The sequence below is a fragment of the Macrobrachium rosenbergii genome, chromosome 48 (genome assembly GCF_040412425.1).
Source record: "Macrobrachium rosenbergii isolate ZJJX-2024 chromosome 48, ASM4041242v1, whole genome shotgun sequence".
NCBI classification, from domain to species: domain Eukaryota; kingdom Metazoa; phylum Arthropoda; class Malacostraca; order Decapoda; family Palaemonidae; genus Macrobrachium; species Macrobrachium rosenbergii.
Genome location: NC_089788.1, coordinates 44,951,799 through 44,972,112, shown reverse-complemented (window position 1 = coordinate 44,972,112; position 20,314 = coordinate 44,951,799).

Below are 20,314 nucleotides of genomic sequence, written 5' to 3'. Positions count from 1 at the left end.
AATTTCAAAGGTTTCTGTAACTGGAACATTGGTAAAGAGAGATTCAATGTCAAGGCTAGCCATAAATAAATCTGAATCCTGAATGATGATTTCTTCTTTGAACTGAGCAGAACTGGTTAAGGAAAACTTATTTTTGTTAGATGTTCTAAAAGTGTTACCACAAATTTAGCTAATTTATAATGAACAGTATTTCGTGCTGATAATATAAGTCTTAAAGGGACTCCATTTTTGTGTATTTTGGGGAGACCATATAAAATGCCATAGGAAGAGCCTGTTGAGAAAAGTTCCTGATACACATCCTTAGTAATAATTTTATTTTGTTTTAGAGTCCTTAACCCTGCGTTACTTTGCTGGAGTTTCCAAACATGAGTACTCCCCTGGGGTATTTACTCACCCCAATACAAAAATATTTATAGTGTTACTGCTATGAAAAATATAGTCATACTGCTGGTTCAGGATATATCTACAATCCCTGTTGAACAGTTTGAATCGCTTGTAGCTGATTGACATTAATATAAAATAGTACAAGAAAATAAATGATAAAACTAAGGAAAAACTACCAAAACGCTGATTCAGATCACATTTACTTTGAAAATACCGACAGGATACACCATTTTGTGTGACTTTTTAATATTTTTTTGATGAATATTAACATAAAAAATTACAAAATAGGAAAATCTCCTGTATAAACTACATTAAATGAAAACTTGATCTAAGGATATAATTATTTATTGAAATTAAGCTTATTATACATTTGTTACATAAACATAAACATGGTTTCTTTGTTAAAAGTAAACACAAAATGTTTCCATGAGTTGAAATAAAAAAAAATGAGCTCATTACATAGCATTAAATTTGTTGCATAAACTTAAACATGGTTTCTTTATCAAAAAATATTTCCATGAACTGAAATTGAAAAAAAAAAAAAAATCAGTGTGAGCTCATTGCATATAGCATTACATTCACTCTGATTCACCACTTGCTGTATTTTCGCAATCTATGCAGCTCACAGTCATCTTACTCTGATCCTTACAAACATGTTTACCGCAAGTGCTACATACTGTTTTCACCTTTCGGTCCTTTGACCTGGCACAAAATACACATCTCTTGGCATTGTAATGTCTGTGAGTTTGTTGAGGTTATTGCTTCTCCAGCTTTGGGGAACAGTCTTGCAATCTCTGTTCTGAGACTTTTCGGCAGGCGAATGTTCTGGAGTCTCCTCTTTAGAGTGCCCTCAAATAGCGTCATGCATGCTTTCTTGATGAATTTGCAGCGCTTGAGTTTATTCTGTGGGTTGTGAGCATACAGGACATACGAATTTACACAGATGATGTTCAGGAGAGCAAAGAACACAGTTAGAGGCCAACGCCGGCTGTTTCTGGAAACGCTATACTTATCCATCATCATGTCGATCACATCTACTCCTTTGGTTGAATTATAGAACGTGATGATTTCAGGTTTCTTGTCATCACCTGTAGCTTCGTCTATCTTTGCATCATGGTGCATGCTACTAACGAGCACCACATTTTTCTTCTTGTTCTTACTCTTTGGTATGTATGAGACTAATGTAAGGTTGTCTCCAAATCCAAACATGCTGTTCACAGGAGGTCTATTCTTTGTCACCAAGAAGTTTGGGGGAATCTCCCTCTTGTTCTTTCTGAGGGTCCCCACAGCAGTCAAGTTATGGTCACGAAGTAGTGATTCCACTAGTGGATAGCTGGTATACCAATTATCAAATGTTACATTTCTAGCAGACCCAGAGATGTCAGAAATAAGTCTTGTGACCACGGCCTGTGATGAATTGTATTACTTGTCAGCCTTGAATGGCCCATCTGGCTGTGTTCCGGCATATATCTCCATGATACATACATAGAATGTTTTTGCATCACACAGTGCATGTATTTTGATGCCATATTTGGCTAGTTTGCTGGGGATATGGGACAATGGCCCCTAAAGGCTACAAGCATTTCATCTATAGTCACAAATTTTGATGGGGTGTAGTTCTTTTTGCAATTTTCTACAAACATATGAAATATTTGCCTAACTGGGGCAAGCTTATCCACCCTCTTTCTTTCTTCGCGTGTTGCTTTGTCGTCAAATCGTAAACAACGTAAGAGAAAACGAAAGCAATCTAGTGACATAGTCAGCCTGAACACCTCGATACCAGTACCATCTGCTTTCTAAATATCAGCAAGGTGCAGCCTGCTAGCATGATATGTACTGGCTAACATAAGCAGGCCAATCAGTGCCTTCATTTTGATAACATCAGTGTCTTTTGTTCTGTAGGACTGAGCATACTTCCCTTTCTGCATAGTGATCATCGAGCTAGTATGCTCTGCTAATAAACCAATTATTTCTGGAGTGATGAAGACTCCCCAAAAGTCTGCAGGAGAATTGGCATTTAGAGCTGGTCCTTTTAGTCCTGGTGTAAATTTTATAACACTGCTAGAACGGGTACGACCTAGCAGTTTCGGAACATTCTTCTTCCACCATGTTGTTTTATCTTTTCCCTTCCATCCATCAATTTTTGGCTTTTGCTTTTGGGGCTGGTCTGGTAGATCATCTGGGTCTGATTCATAACAGTCAGAATCAGGAACATGCACATCCTCTTCCAGGTAATCTTCTTCACCTTCACTGTCGGAGGCAGGAAAATCCCCTCCGACGCTTTCTTCTTCATCTTCTGAGCTACTCACTTCTATTTAATCCAACATCTTTTGAATCCTCATTATCTCTGCATCGTAATCCATCTTGTGCCTGAAAAAAAAAATGGAAAGGTGTTACATTAGCTAAGGTCATAGTTACAAGAATGAAAGAGCAATAAATTGTAAATAAAATAATAGATCCACAAATAATGATAAAAAATAAAATACTAAAAAACACTAAGCGACGCATTTTATTCCCTATCTACATTGCACAGTAGGCTACCGATGTATAATATGCACATATATCGACACATTTTCATGTCCCATTGGAAAAAAAGAGAGTATATAAATCATAAAAACATACCTGCATTAGTCTAGTGGGGTGACTGAACACCCCAGAAGGCCAAAACGACGTCTACCTCCCAAGACAACTGACCCACAACTGAGCAACACTACATGTGACACACCCTTCTTGAGTCAGGAGAGTACTTGGAGGGAGAAAAAGAGAAGGAAACTATCCTTAACGATCGGACAAAATTTGAAAAAAATTGGTGTACCAGATCTCCACAATATATCCAAAGCTGAGGACAAAATCAACAGATTTTTAAGAACTCTAAAACAAAATAAAATTATTACTAAGGATGTGTATCAGGAACTTTTCTCAACAGGCGATCTTCTCGTCGCCTAGCTCATCGACATGAGCATCCTCACTTCCGCCATGCCTTACTTATCGCGTTTTATTTTCTTTGGTGGTACCGTTTGTAGCCCGTACAACAAGTCAAGTCTTACCAACCACCTTGCCCTTGAGACTAACAGGGACTCTTGTCACAGAGTACCCTCAATACCTCCTACAATAATTCCATCCTGCTCAAATTCGATGGTCAACCTCTTGACCAAATCACCCACTTCGTCTGTTATCGAATCCAGATACTTGGACTTGCAAATTTTGACACGAAAATTATGGTCTGCAAGTCTATTACTTATAAAGGGTTCAAATTTTAAAAATGAAGTACACATTCTTCTCAACAAAATAAACAAAAAACCTTTGAAATTAAATTTTAAACACTAAAATATTTCGTTAGCCTCAGTCATGTCATACACAGCTTTCATGTTTTTCATTTTGTTGACATGTTAAGGAAGTAGTTATTCGCGTAGGCAGTAGATGTAACTGGGTTATCTCTGTGACGCAACGGCTTCTGGAAGCGAGACTGTATTCCCGGAGATCCTTGTTTGTCTTTCGGGCTGTCGGGGGTTGTCTTTTCCTTCTCTGCTTGGAAGCAATGCTGCGGACGATTGCTATATGCTGAAAACTGCTGACATTTTTTTCGGGAACTTTGAAGAATTCACTGCAAATACTGTTTTATTTATTATATAACTTCGTGTTGATAAAGTTAAGTATATCTTAGTTTAACCAGACCACTGGGCTGATTAACAGCTCTCCTAGGGCTGGCCCGAAGGATTAGATTTATTTTACGTGGCTAAGAACCAACTGGTTACCTAGCAACGGGACCTACAGATTTTGTGGAATCCGAACCACATTATGACAAAAAATGAATTTCTATCACCAGAAATAAATTCCTCTAATTCTTCGTGTTGACAACGACTCAGCATTACTACAGTACTGGGTTTCTAAGGTTGGTAGTTTTTATATATTGTATAGTTTATGCATCAATTGCTGACCGCTGGAGAAAAGATAGATTTGTGCACATTATAGAGCTGTGGTTTTTTCCAACCAAATGATGTGTGAATGGAATAGTTGGATAGTTGTTTTGTGAAGGTTGCCTTATTTTTGCGCTTGGGGGAAGGTTGCTAATAAATATTTATTATAGTCTTTCTCCAAACGAAGTAAGAGGCAGTGGCGCTCAGTTCTCGGAGATGTTTAGAGACACACCGGTACATGATATATTCTTAAAGACTTGTAAACGCGTAAAGCATAGTTCCTCTTGTGCTGGGTCGGTACACAAACACAGTAGTCGTATTAAAGTAGTTTAACCGGACCATTGAGCTGACTTTCAGCTCTCATAGGGCTGGCCCAAATGATTAGAATAAAATGTCACACAGGCACACATTCTCATACTGTAACACATACACACAATAAATACATTTACTCATGTTTCCACACTAAAAAGGTATATTAAAATTCATAATAAGTAATATTTTTTTTTATTTAAATTTAAATTCTGCAAATGCTATAAGGGTTTTCTTGCTTTTATTATTTACTTATATTTTTATATTTTATTAATTAAACCACAGTTCCTCAACAGCAACAAAATCGGAACGACTGAAAATGTAAAAGATTATGACAAAATTTCATTCATTGATTTATTTCCAAACGTTGACAGCCCTGTTGGTCATACTTTGGACACTCACACAACACATGTCTGACCTTTATTATCACCTTGCACTCTGACCACTCGGGAGCCGGCCGGGCCACGTGGGGTGCTCATTAAGTGTCCGTGTGTCAGACGAGTATGCCCTATTCTGAGACGTGTTAGAATTACTTGTGCACGTCTCTCTCTCTGATATGATGAACTCCATTTTTCAACATTAGGTTTTATTTGTTTTAATTTATTATTTTCAGGTTCTTCATTCCATATATATAGCTATTTATTTATGATACCCACCTTTATGTGTGTTACATAATCAGTAACAGGGATATTCACATTTGATCTTGTCATTTGGGTTGCTGCTTTGGCTGCTTTATCTGCCTCTTCATTTCCTTTGATCCCTACATGGTCAGAGATCCAACATATTTCTACATTTTTTCCATTATAAGTTATGGAGAAATAATTTATTTTGTTGAACAATATTATTATTTGATTTGTAACTCTGAATAGCTTCTATAGCGCTTCTCGAGTCACTAAAAATCACAAAATTATTGAATGATGTTTCTTTGATTATTTTTATAGCTGGCGCAATTGCACACAATTCTGCTGTAAATACTGAAGCATTATTAGGTAGAGAGAATTGATAAGTTTTGTCTTGGGACACTGCAGCATATCCCACTCCATGCTCTGATTTAGATCCATCTGTATATATTGCGTAATGTGGACCTTTTCGGTTTATATGCTCTATTGCATGTTGTCGATGGTGTTCTGGTGTATAAGAGAAACTTTTTGATTAATATTTCAGGTGTGTACAAATTCTTATCTTATTCATTGTCCAGGGAGGAGGTGATTTTATTATTAAAAGCACTTATATATTTATATTCAGCAACTCCAACAATCTTCTAGCTCTAATTGGGAAAGATGGAGGATGGTTATTCATAAATACATCTCTTAATTCAAATCATTTTTTTGGTTGGGGAATCACTTGTCTGAATTCTTAGAGCACTTTTTATTGTTACTAGCTCTCTATAGGGAGACAGAGGTAGCTCACCACATTCAACTTGTAAAGATGATTTTGGTGATGATCTAAAGGCTCCTGAGCATATTCTAGGGCCTTCATTGTGAACAAGGTCTAACACTTTCAGCGCTGCATCAGATGCTGAGCCATATACGTCGCTTCCATAATCAATGATAGACAGAACTGTTGCTTTGTACAGTACAGTAAGGGTATGTCGAACACCACTTGGGGAGCCCCCAAGTGGTGTTCGACAGTTTTTTAGATTTAATGCTCTTTTACATTGTCATTTTACGTATGTTATGTGGGCTTTCCAGTTTAAGTGAGTATCGAATACTAATCCCTAAAATGTTGCTTTTTGGCCAACTGGTATACTATGGTTTCTGATTTTTAAATCTATTTCTTCACCTTTTTTCCACTTTTTATTTTTATTAAACATGATTCCTTGAGTTTTATCAATGGAAAATTTAAAGCCTACTATGCTTTTATTAATGATTCCTTCTGAAAGGTTTATTCGAAATGCTGAATAATATATGGCAAAATCATCCATATACAGGTTACTTTTAATGTCAATAAGTAGATTATTACTGATATCATTAATTGCTAAAGTAAACAATGTGCCACTAAGGACACTTCCCTGTGGAACACCATTTTCAAGTGAAAATGTTCTAGACAGAACATCATCAATTCTCACCTGAAAACTGTGATTTGTCAGAAAGTTTTGGATAAACTTGGTAAATGTTCACGGATGTTGTTGTTTTGTAAAATTTTTAATATAGCATACTTCCATGTGGTATCGCATGCTTTTTCAATGTCAAAAAAGACAGCTACAGTAATTTGTTTTCGTTCAAAACCTCCACGTATATGGTCTTCTAAGTTAGAGAGAGAATCTAATGTAGATCTGTTACATTATGACCCAAACTGAGTGGGAGTCAAAATTTTATTTTCTCAAATGTGCCACATTAGTCGAACATTTACCATTTTCTCTAACAATTTGCATAAGCAGCTTGTTAAAGAAATTGGTCTGTAATTATTTACATTAATGGGATCCTTTCCAGGTTTTGGGGATAGGAATTATTGTAGCTTTACGGCATTCATCTGGAGATAAATTTCGAAGCCATAAATGATTATAAACCTCTAATACGAATGACTTTGCCAAAGGTGCTAATTGGCAGATCATCTAAAAACAAATATTGTCACCTCCAGAAGCAGATTTATTGCTGTTTGAGAGAGCATACTCCAACTCTGACATTAAATTTTCTATTATAATATGTATCTTCTATTGTTTCAAAATTTATTGTCATTAATTCAATTTTTTTCCTTTATGCAGAAGTGTTCATCTGAATTTTTAACACTACTTACATTTGCTAAATTTCCTCCTATTATATTATTTATTTATTTTGGTTCAAATTCTCTTTCCTCATCTTTTAATATGGCATGTCTAGGTAGTTTGACATGGGTACCATTTATTTTCCTGAATTTTTCCCATATTTTTTGTATGGGAGTATTGTTAGATAGATCTGATATGTATTTCCTCCATGAAATGATTCTTCCTTTAATTACTTCTTTAAATTTTGCAGATATTTTGTTGTATGGAGTTTTTAATGTATCAATTTCTAGTAATAATACATAATATTGGTAATGTTTTATTTATTTTACTGAACTTTCTATTTTATATTTATTAATTCTGTTAACTTATCGGACCATCATGGAACTTTGTGTTTTGTTGGATGGGGTTTTGAATTTTTATTGCTTTATTAGCAGTATTTTTAATGAAATCAACAAGAAATTTATTAGTTTCATTATGGTCTTTTAAATATTCAAATGGTGGGATATTTCTAGTGTACATTTCATATCGCTCCAAATCTGCTTTATAAATGTTATAGTGAGGGACATGTTTTGCAGGATTATTTTGTAATAAGGAAATTAATACTGGGAAATGATCACTGGTGCAAGTCATCAACTGTATTCCAATCTAATCTGTCAACTATACTTGTTGTACTGTACATAGAGTTAAGTGCACTGAGGAAAATGTTCCATGTGCTTTTGAAAAATATGCGCTAATTTCGTCACCATTTATACAGCACATGTCATTTGAATTCATGAACCCTTCTGTTTTACTCCCTGTTCTATTTGAGTTTGTACAATTACAGTCCCACATTGGGTTATGAGCATTAAAATCACCTACTATTAATGTAGGTTCATTGGTATTGTTAAGTAAATCTTAAGTTTATCAGTGTCGTAATTTTTATTAGGTTGGTTGTATAAGTTATAAATTATATAATTATCGTTTTTTTATTCGTATTCTAATACTTGATATTTACAAGTCAGTAAAGTTTACAGGTACTCTGCCATAACATACTTTATGTATACATATATAGCAGTACCTAAATTTCCTTTTTTTCTCTAGATGTAGATACTAAGGTATATTTACCCATTGTTGATATTGTTTTGTTGACATGTTGTAAACATAGTATCATTGGTTCATATTCCCTTAGTAATCGTTGTACTTCTCCCAAATGTAATCTGGTCTGTAGACCATTTATGTTCCATTGTATAATATAATTATTGAAAGCATTACGTTAATGTGTTCAAGTGTTATTTTCTTTTTGTGGATCATCAATTTGCATTTTTTTCTAAAATTCTATTTACAACATTTATTTGTTTTTCTTTATAAGACATTATGTGTCCAGTGCACATACAGCTCTTTTCGTGAGTGTCTAAACTAGTAATTTCTTTATTTCTTTATCTTATAAAATTTCGTATAGTGTTTGGTAAACTGTCCTCTGTTATGCTTTTGTTTTTTGTTGCACAGTTTAATGAAACATTCATTACATCCACATGTGTTTTCATGTGTCTTTTTTCGTTTACTCTTGCTGCACCTATTATATTACTTCTCCCGTCACATAATCATTGTTGTCAATGGTTGGTTCCTCTACTGTTTCTTTGATGTTCTGGGTATCTGTTTCCATTGGTTTTATTATTACTTCTTCGGGTCTCCCACCTTTAGTTTAATGGGTGTATCTCTAATGATAGTTGTTTTTTTTTGTTGGTCTTAGACGGGATTCTCTCTAAAGACCTCTTTTTTCTCTAGCTTCTAATTCATCATAGTTATCTTCTAAAATTTCTGTGATTCTTGTATTATCTTCTTGCGTTGCTATTTCTCTTAATATCTCAAATGAATTTGAACAAATATTTGTATACATTTCTTGGTTCTTTGCTATATTAGTTTCTTCTTGCAGAGTGGTTATTTTTCTTTGAGATTGATCTATCAGGGTTTTGTTGCTCTTATCTATTTCCATTTTTGTTTTATTGTTTAATCCCTAGCGGGATCATGCATTCCTCTAACTTTTAATTCTAATTTGGTGTCTTTTATACTCATTCCTGTCCTTTCCTGAAGTAATTTTAATTCTGTATTGTATATATAATACATACACTCCTTAGATCTTGTATGGAGATTTTGTCCACAGTTCACGCATTTTGGTTCACCACACCTCCATTGTGTGGTATGTTTGTCAGATCCACAATACGCACATATAGATGTATTACGGCAATTTTTCCTTGTGTGTCCATACGTACTACAGTTTTGGCACTGTAGTGGTTTTGGAACGTACGGTCTCAGTTCTCTGCTTTGGCCCAAGATTGTAATTCTTAAGGGTAATTCAAGACCTTCAAATTTTATCTTTGCTATTCTCAGTGTTTTCCATTACCCAGTCTACTGGTTATGTTGTATATTTCGCAATCTTGTACACTGTTGTACCTTTTTTAAAGGGAATCCAGCAATATATTCTTTTCTATTGGTTCTTCATCATTATCAGGGAGTACTGTGGTACCTTGCACACTGTTCATATTGTCATGTTTTTTATATGTACTTTTATATTATCAATATTTTTTATTGTTAAGTAATTTTCTGATTGATTTTTTGTTGTGGTTTTTATCAACTACATCTGCTCTTTTATTTGTCTGAATGACATTTCAGACGTTGAATGTCGATTCAACAGGAAGTTTTCTAATTTCAATGCTGATATTTTCTTCGCTGTTTCTAAAGTCAGGAATCTTGTCCAATTTCCACTTCCAAAGAGGGAGCTGAAGTGAGTCAAGGTTGTGTCAAGATATTTGTTTTTTTTCGGTTTGCTTTTTATTGATGCATAGGGCTCCAGTGTAATTACATTAGTGTTTTTTCTGATTTTTCCAGGGAGAGGTTGTCAGAGGAGGTTCAATCGGTTGTCAACTGTGCCGGGTCGCTACCATCAAAGGGCCCGGGGGTACTTAAATCTTTAAAACTACTAGTCATAAAGATTGAAGTATATATAAAAATAGAATAAATAAATATAAACAAAATAAACCTGAACACTTTAAAAAGATATCATCAGCCTTTCATGGAGTTTATTCTTCCACCAATGGGACAAGTGAGAACCAACTCCCAAATGATTGCTCCCTACCCTACCTTACCCTACAGGGGATGGCACAACATGACTAGCGTGGCTCAAGTGTAAGCCAAACCCACTTGCTAGGACTGACAATATTACTAGAATACAGTCATTCCCACCCTAATCATATTATGGGCAAACCGGATATAATGCCGAGAGTCCTATCCCCAGAACCAGACCCCACTGGAATCTGTGGTCCAGCCCTAAGGAATAGTTCTGCCTTTGAGCTATCAATCTGATAACTCTCAGGTCCGAACATTATTGGGCAGTTGATGGTCCTGCCATACTTTCCACTATTTAGCTTCGGATATAAACCCAATCCCAGCTATGATATCTTTTCCTATTTAACAGATCCAATAAATTTTAGCAAGGGCCGAAAATTCCACCAAAATTAATCCAAACAAATATATTGTCATATATGAGGGTCTTGGACTCAAACCCGGGAACAAATTCCTGGGGTTCAAGAGCCCCCTCATCACGTCAAGGTGGTCCCACATCGACGGGGTACACAAACACAAGTTTGTGCAGCAGTGTTAGTGCCTAGTGCAATTTTTTCCATTTTTTACTTTTATATTTTGAACTTGATAGCTGTCCCCCATGTATGTGCAACGGTAGAATAATTGCTTGGATGACAGAAGAAAATTAAACACCAAAATTGAACCCCCCATTTCTTAAGTTTCCTCTCATACTATCCAGATTCTGGGGTCTGGTGGGGTGCTGTTTCTTGGACAAACATGGTCCTCAAGCTTTCCTCCGGAACTATACAATTTCGTCTTACTGCAGTTGTTTGAATTTTTTTAGGCAGTTCTTGGTAGGCTGGTTACTTTATACAGCCTGTTAAAAGGACAAACAAGAAGAATTTTTACGCAGCATAAGTGTATTTTTTATACTCCTATTTAAAAATAAATCTTTGTGGCAATGAGATGAGTTGAGTAGAAAGTTAAGCAAGCGCCTCTCTCTCGCAACAAGGAACAAGGATCTGATTGAGATGTACTCCTGAGTGTGATACGGCAGCGTTTGAAGTGTACCGGGACAAAAATCTACAGTCCATTCTATAGTTTTTATTGAAGACGATTTTGAGCTTAGCCCCTTGCATCAATACCACAGAGTGGACGACTTACTTTCGTTAAAAGTGTAATGCGAAAGCTTATTTCACTAGATGTGTTTTTCTTGGTGGTAAGTTGCATTTATCTCTGTTATTGCATCTACATGCGTTAAAAGAGTAACTTTTTTGAAATTTTATTACCTAATTAAGACTACGATTGTATGTGCAAAGCAAGTCTGATATAACAAACTGGAGATTTTAATCAGCTAACTTTCGAAAGGAGAGCCACACTTCATCTATCACTCAGGTTTTTTTTTTTTTTTTTTTTTTTTAGATTCATCAATTGTCTTAACCGAATCGCAGGTCGTTCAGCCCCCCTTTTTTTTTTCCAAGTTATAGGGACTCGACTTTTCGTCCTCCCATACATGTAGGAATGCTTACTCGTTTACACCATCGTGTAAATGCTCCAAAGAATTTTGGGATACTCATTGGTTTAACTGCATCCGTCACTTAAGGGGAAGTCTGCATAAGAAATTAATTATCATTGCAAGCTTTCCATTGTCACACTGGAAAGTTAGTATATATAACAATTTGGAAAATAACCTCTTTCTTTACCGTTTTTTTCAAAGCTTCCAAAGAGTAGCTAGCCTGACTGAAAAAAAATAGATCTTTCGTGTATTGGAAGTGGTTAAGTAGCATCAGTGATTTATGACAAGTGAATTTCAATATAGTCCATACTGGAGGTATAAGAAATTTCTTTGCAAAATATGGGTTTTCTTTAATTAGTTTATCGATTATTCCTAGTTTTAATTAAATTTAGTTACAACAAAGAAAATCTATATCCGCCACTGTAAGTTGGGGAAAAATGCAAATCATTTAGGTTGTTGAACCAATGGCTTTTGAATGCAAGAAACCTCGTTCTGACAGTCAATTAATTTTTGTCCAGATTTTTATCCTCCGATCTAGAGTTTAATAATTATAAAATAATAAAGGCTTAGGTTTATATTAATGAAATAAGAACTACTTAATTCACAGTTGCCAGTAAGTGGATCACGTTTCTTCAGTTTAATGAACCTGGTTAGTTTGACCGTAATTTTGGCAATTAATACTACGTTCACTAAAACAGTAGTTAACTTTATTGCTTCAACAGAATTTAGTTCATACTTTCATTATGTGGTCCTCACGCAGAGAAAGAGTTTAGAAATTTTAATTTTCTTTTACTTAAAACTAATTTAGGTTAGTTTTAAGAATCAATAATTTTCTTCCGAAGCGTATAAACTTTAAAGACTGTCTTTCAGTAATATATAAAAAAATTACTGGCTGCATCTTCAAATTCGGAAGCACGTTAAATAAAAATAAGATACTTCAGAAATGTCTAACTTATGTGAAGAACTAGTGACTTTCGTGTCTGAAAATTACTCATATTTAAATTGAGCTTTAAAGAAGGCTCAGATCTTCTTGAATTAGTATTTGGAATTTGTGTTTGCTAACAGGTTAAGTCTAACACTTTACCGAGATACATCGTTAATTGACTTTCAACATTAATCGGAAATGAAGAGGCAGAAAAGCCAAGGTCTGCTGCACATTTGGAATATTGTGTCCGACTAAACTTACCATGAATTTGTGGTTACGTAGTTTATGCCTGCAGTTATTCACAATTCTAGATTAGATATAACGCGCCCTGCCTCCTACAGTATTTTGTGGCAAGTTTTATACCTCACAAAGGCAATTTGGTGCCATGCAAAGAGTATACTAAAAAATTGCTTAATTATAAATTATTTCTTCTAATTTTGCCAAGAATAAAAAAAGTTAAATTTGATACATACCATCTTCAAACGTAATTCATTCCGAACTCATGATTCAAGAACCTTTGTCAAAACAGCTTAAATGCCGTCGTCTGACAATTACTTAATATAAATGGGTTATCTATCCTCGGAGGATTAAAATGTCCCACCCAAAAATCGATTTAATCTGAACTTTTCGTGAAGATTGAATTACTTAAAATTTGGTAGGAGTCTCGGGCTTCAATTGACGAAGATTTTCGCTGAACAGCAGAATTTAATCTCAATTGTACATGGATCTGGTGCCTCGATTATTTCACCACCACCGAAAAAAACTCCTAAATAAAGAATATTAACCACATGGTTCGCTCAAGGCTATCAAAGAAATAAGAAAATCCTAATTACATTAAAATTTCCTTTAAATTCCTTCAAACACTGCACACAACAGCCAGAACAAACCAAATTCTCGATCTTGGAAGTTGGAACCTCAGCTTGAATTATTTTCCTCTTTAGAATCCTCCTGCAGCTGGCAACCAATAGCGAGTTTCCTTGTCACTCATTTCAAACAAAGAACGAAGAACCTGCTATTGAATTGTTGGGACAAGCAACGAGTCTAGCAAACAATAACTCCCATGACATTTTACGTCACAACAAAACATATTCTTCTATTGGTATCATTAATTTTAAAGCAACACGTAGAAGGTCTAGGCCTACTTGTTAAATGTTTACTTGGTTTATTGGCAGCCGACAAACAATGTTACAAAGAGTCCAAAGACTTACTAATTCAGGCTTTTGCTTTGACTGAATTACATAAGTCAGCTGTAATTAAGAAATGGACTTGTTTTTGTTTCAAAGCAGGAGAGGAGCCTTCTGTTTTCATATCAGAACTTAGGATTATAGTCTAAAACTTAAGTTTTAAATATTAATGTTGATGAGATTGTTGAATATTTTGTTTGACTGGCTAAGCAATCAGCTAAAGATGACCTTCTCCCTGATACTTGTCATCCTAAACTTATTCTTGCAAAATTTTCATTTTGCACTAGGAATGTTAAGAAAATTCTTGATGATCTTAATTGCTGGGGTAGAGAAGACCCTTTATTTTTTTAAAAAGATGTCTAGTATGTTGTCTTTCAAGATTAGTAGATTCTGTAGATTTTTAGGTCAACATAGTAACTTTGCGGATGATTGCAAGCTTAGTAATACAGTGCCTGTTTCAAAGAATAGCATGTCTGTTGACTGCAGTAACTACAGGGCAATTTCTATTCTCCCTGTACCCTCAAAAGTCGCAGAAGAACTTATTTTTCAGCCACTATATAAGTAATTGGAATCTGGAAGATTGTTAGCTGATAGTCAATATGCATATTGAAATCAGTTAGGTATTTGCGATCCTCTTTAGGATTTGATGTGCCATTTGCAAGAGAACATTAATAAGGGTTTTGAGTGTAGAGCTATTAAAATAAATTTCAGTGCTGCTTTCATCTTAGTAAGTCTGAAGGTACTTACTTATTTATAAGCTTCAGAATATTGTAGTGGGTGGATATGTTTTAGGTTTATTTCCAGATTTTCTTACAGGTAGACAGCAGCAGGTTGCTGTTGATGGGTTCTTTAGCAAACCAAGACCTATTGTGTCTTCAATCCCACAGGGTAGTGTTCTTGGTCCACTGTTATTTTTAGTATATAAAGGTTATATGGTTGTTGGCCTGGAAAACAAGATTGTTCAGTATGCCGATGATGCAACACTTGTGGGTGTAGTCAAGTCTCCACATATAAGAAATGAAGCTGCCCTTCTTCTAAATCGTGACATGGACCGGATTAATGAATGGTGCAATCGGTGGGGTATGAGGCTGAACTCCAGTAAAACGAAAACAGTATTGATTAGTAGATCTAACGCAGATTTTCCACCCTATTATCCCTTTCAAGTGGATGGGAATGAGTCTGAAGCCGTAATGAAGGTATCAGTAAATGCTGCGCATAAATTAGGTACTGTACATAACATGATTACAATGCAACATGTTTGAGGCCATTTGTCCTTACTTTACTAGAATACTGTCCTCCGTTGTGGATGTGTGTTTCTATCAGAGATTTACCTCTTTTAGGTAGTGGTTCATGGTGGTAGATTTTTGTTTCCTATCATTAACAGGTATAACTTGAACCACCAACAGATCGTCTCTCGTTTGTCACTTTTTCATAAGTTGTATTTTAACAGAGATCTTTCACATTCAAAACTGGTCCTTGATCCTCTTTTTCTGCCGAGAGCAACCAAATTTGCTGAACAGCAACATCAATATGCAGTAAATGTGCCATGCTGTCGAACCTCTCAGCTCCAGTCTCCAGAGCTCCTCTATTCCTCACACCAGTGGACTCTGAATAGTCTACCTGAGGATGTTTTGCAACAGGAACCTCAAAAGTTGACAAAGATGCAATGCAGTACCACCCTAAAACTATTTTTCTTATGTTTTAATAACTTATTTTTATTTTTATCTATTTATTTATTAATTAGTTGATTTATTTTCTTCTTGTCTAATAACTGATCTTTTCTTTCTATATTACACTATGTTACTTACTTGAAATGAACACCACATTCTTTGGAAACTTAAATTTCGAGGCAATGGCCTCTGTGAGCATGTTCCATATGAATAGTGTTCATCTTCTGATTAATGATAATAATAATACATGGTAATATACTTCAAAGACTGGCGAGAGAACAAAATCTTAGCGATATATTAAGATTTATTACGCTAGTTTTTGTACCTTATAAAAACTCAGAGGGAAACAGAAAACCAGAACATTGAGCACTTGTTTGCAAGGATCCCTTTATTATTGGTCTGTGTTTGCTTCTATCGTTTCATCCAATACCTCGAGCTTCTTAGCGGTTGATCTAAGTTTTACTGCAGTTCCAAACACTTCAGTGAAACCTGGGAAATGGATGCCCATTTCGTGATTCTTCCCTAGTGCCAGTTATCAATCTTTCAGGGGTACCAAGGGAAATGGATGGCCTACTCAGCAGCTTTCTGAAAATTCTTTTTCTCACCAAGTAACCGGAAATAACTTTGCATTTCTTTCTTATCAACAAGAGGAAAATTTTGCAGACATTCCAATCTTAAGTAACCTGATAATAACAATATATTTGGCATTCCAAGATAAAACAGTACATATTACATAAAAAGTTTTCATATCGTGCTGAACGTAATCTGCACACCCAAAGATTGTAAACATTTATGATTGTGTAATTAAAATTGCAGTTCATCTTTATAGCTATTTATACATAAGACCATATTGCTTGGGGTTACTGTTATAGTGATATGTATCCTTTAGCTATAGAAATCCACACCTCTATGCTTGATTTATATGCACTTGAGGCGTCCTGCGGAATTTGTTAGTCTTTGCAGGCAAGGAAAAATCTTCAGTTCGAGAGTACTAGCTAGAAATGTTGGCATTTGATTAGTTTTGTTCTAGATCGTAGTCTTGCTCATCTGCTGCTGTCCATTTCTGTTTTGGGAGCATTTCTTTAATAGATTTCATTTACAGCAAGTATTCCGGAACAATTTCATGTGCTGACAAAATTACGTGAAATGAACTGAGACAAGGAGTACACTGTATGAATTGTCCAAAAATTTCGTTATTTTGTATACATTATGCTTCTAATTTATTGCGTCGTTTTATAATTTACAAAATCGTTGGTGCAGTGGCGGTGGAGCAGCCGTTAGTTATTTATTGCGAGAATCGCTCCCCCTAGAGTCAGAGTGTATTGTTGTATTACCTAATTTATTTTAAAGTCTTTTCTTGCGCTTTTAAGATGGCAACTGGTTCTTGTTTGTAGGGTCGGGGTATTATCCGAGACCTCAGCTCTCTCTTAGGGAATATTACGATCCATTGAGCCGTCTGTGTAATAAACATTAGGGGCTGACATGCTGTTTAGGGCATCTTGCGCCGTGTGTCTGAGTTGAGCAGATCAAAGTGCTTTGTTTGTCGCAAGAACAGTGAGGTAGAAGATGGGAGCCCAAGGGGGAAGCTCGATGTAGGTGTCACTGGGTGTTTGTTTCTTTGTTGCAGCAGCTGCCTCTTGGATGTCCGTCCTTGTCAGGGCAGTGAAAAGGCTCCCAGTATGATTCTCGGGAGGGCTGAGTTCCTCGTGCAAATTAATTATTAATATTTTGTTCTTTAAGGGGCAGTCTCTGCCATTTTCCAAGGCTTTAGAAGTGATGAGAGCATTTCTTAGGTCATTCCTGGAAGAGAGAGAGAGAGAGAGAGAGAGAGAGAGAGAGAGAGAAGATTGGGTTCAGCCCCGGACAGAAAGGGTCTGGTCAACACTGGGTCTTCTGCAGTCATTCTCATTGCATATTTTTAATCACTCCAATCGTTCAAAGCTGAGAACGTGTCAGTTTCGTGAGCGCCTGGGCTGCATATTCCACTAAAGAGCTGGTTGTTAGAATGTAGACATTTAAGCGACATTTTTGCTTTGGCTTCAGGTGATGTATTTCATTTACCGGCGATAGCATATGATATTTACTCTTAGGTAAATTAAATTATTTACTCATTCAATGTCTTCTCCCATGATAGTGAAATTATTAGGAAGGCGATTGTGTCATAGCCCACGACTTGGTTTCATTAGTATTTATTTTGAGACCTAGTTCCTTGCATTTTTCTTCAGTCAAATAAAGTGCTAGTTGTGATTTTTGTAAATGAATGTTGCCTGGTTGCTAGTGGTAGATTATGCAGAGTTCATCTGCATAGATAAAGAGTTCTACCTCTTAAGGAATGTTTATTTAGCAAAATTTTCCATTGGAACACCGAAGAGAAAGGGGTTAAGAACTGCGCCAGTGGTGTCCCATTTTCATATTGAAATAACTCAGACAGAGCTCCTTGAAAGCAGACTCTTGCTTCTCTGTTCCGAGTTTAATTTGTGCCCAAGCCAATAAGTTGCCTTGTGTGCTTTTTTGAACAAGTGGAGAGAGAGAGAGAATGATCGCAGAATTTGCCAATTCGTAGGCCTTCTCGAGGTTGAAAAAACGGTTAAGGCTTTCTTTTTATTAACTGTAGACAAGATATCATTTATGTATTCTTGAGTCCCAATCCTTTTTTGTAAGCATACATTCATGAATGTTAGGTGCCTGCCTTTCAAAGTAGCCTATTGACGATCATCCTCTTAGCTATCTTTTCGGTACAACTAAGTGAAGCAGTGGGTCTGTAGGTACATGGTAGTTTTGGCTTGGGAATCGAGTTAGTGTCTTGTTGATTCCATTTACTCGGCAGGACTCTTTTATGTTAGCCCTGTTGACTAGCCTCATGGAACGCACGTGACACCGCATACCCGCGCATGCCTATGAGCATGGCTACGAAGTCTGGCATTGCTGCTGTTACAACAGGTTTACCAACCATCAGTTGAGTAAGTGTACACATATAACAATATGAACCACTATGCAGCCCAACAAAAACCGAAGCTGAAAGGTGACATCAGGGGTTTTGGTAAGACGACAAAAATCATTGTAAGGTCACATTTAGTTGGTCGAAGTCCCAGAACTGGAATCTTTACATGTATTAAATGTACAAACACAGCATGGGGCAATCAACCTCTTTCCCAAAAAAATCCCCAGAAACATGCCCTTTCACTTTGTCAAATATCGTGATGTAGCACAAAAAAATTACAGTTTGGAGAAACAAATTAGATTAGTGAAAATGTTAAAAATTTTGAAATATAGCTGGAAACGTTTTACCACTTCCCGTAAGTTTTAAATGACCAATCTTCACTTTTTTTGTTCCAGTAAAGCCATCAGTCCATTCCCGAAAATGGAGATCAGCTCAATGGGACGAAAAACATAATACAAACTACACCAGCACAATGACCTTGAAATAATTTTTCATTGTATTTGTCCTAAAGTAATTTACTAATGATTAATTTCATATAATCTAGGCGAACGAACCCTGAAAAAAACAAATAGCATAATTAGAGACCGAGGTCTTTCCCTCCTGATATGGCTGCTTACATCGACTTGGACTGATGAATTCTATGATTCAGAAAGTACAGAGGAGCTCCCAAAGTTCCATATTCATGAGATGGATGGAACAGAAGCATGATAATTAAGTTCTCTTTTGTGTTCTGAAATTCCCCATGATATTTGCTAGCTTTAACTAATACCCCACTTACCTAATTCGTAAAATTTGTCAACAAACGACGGCAGGATAACTGAGCTGAGTTGAAAATATTCATATAATACCGCTAAACATTCAAGTGTTCTAGGGGCTAAGGACAACATTTTTTGGGGATCAATATCTTGTCCAGATCCGTCACCTGAATGTTCATCAATATTTCACTGCAACTACCTCACCTGCCCATGAATGAGGCTACCTGTAATTTTAACAACACGTCGATAAGACAGAAAATCACAAAAAAATAGATGCCATTGCTTTTCAAACACTCGATCTCACAGAATTTGCAAAAAACGAAACACAGAGTCGGAAATCCAATTACAAACAATTTTCTTCAGTGCCTTTTCCACCAAGAAAAGAACATTGCATAAAGATGACATCCACTGGGCACTCTGTAAGGTAAGTCATTAGTTCATTTCTATTTGTTCCAATCCAGAAATCTCTTAACCACTCGTTCCTCTTATGTGTTACCATTTAATTGCCTGTTGAAATGAAGGATACAGAAATGAATAAAAAGAGAGTGTAGCCTACTGCTGCTTCATGCTAATGAATCTATTTCTTCAGTATAGATGCTAAACATTTAGTTTTTGCACAAACTTACTGATATGTGGCGTCATTTTACACTTTAGCCACTTTTTTGATGTCTAAATCTCTATAGAATACATCATCTCCACAGGAACGTTTCATATGAATCACTGTAGATTAAATTAAATATTTCTTTGTCATTTTCGTACTTCAGTGAAAAATAAAATACTCAAATGGAAATATATATTAACGACCTCACACAAAGATTATTATTAAAAACAATTTTCATGGCAATCTGCAAGTGAATTCATTCATGATAATGGTGATCGCAGTTGTTGTTTTATCGTAAATTACGTTATATATATTATAATTATTATAGCAGGCTGAAGGTAGTGAAGTGAA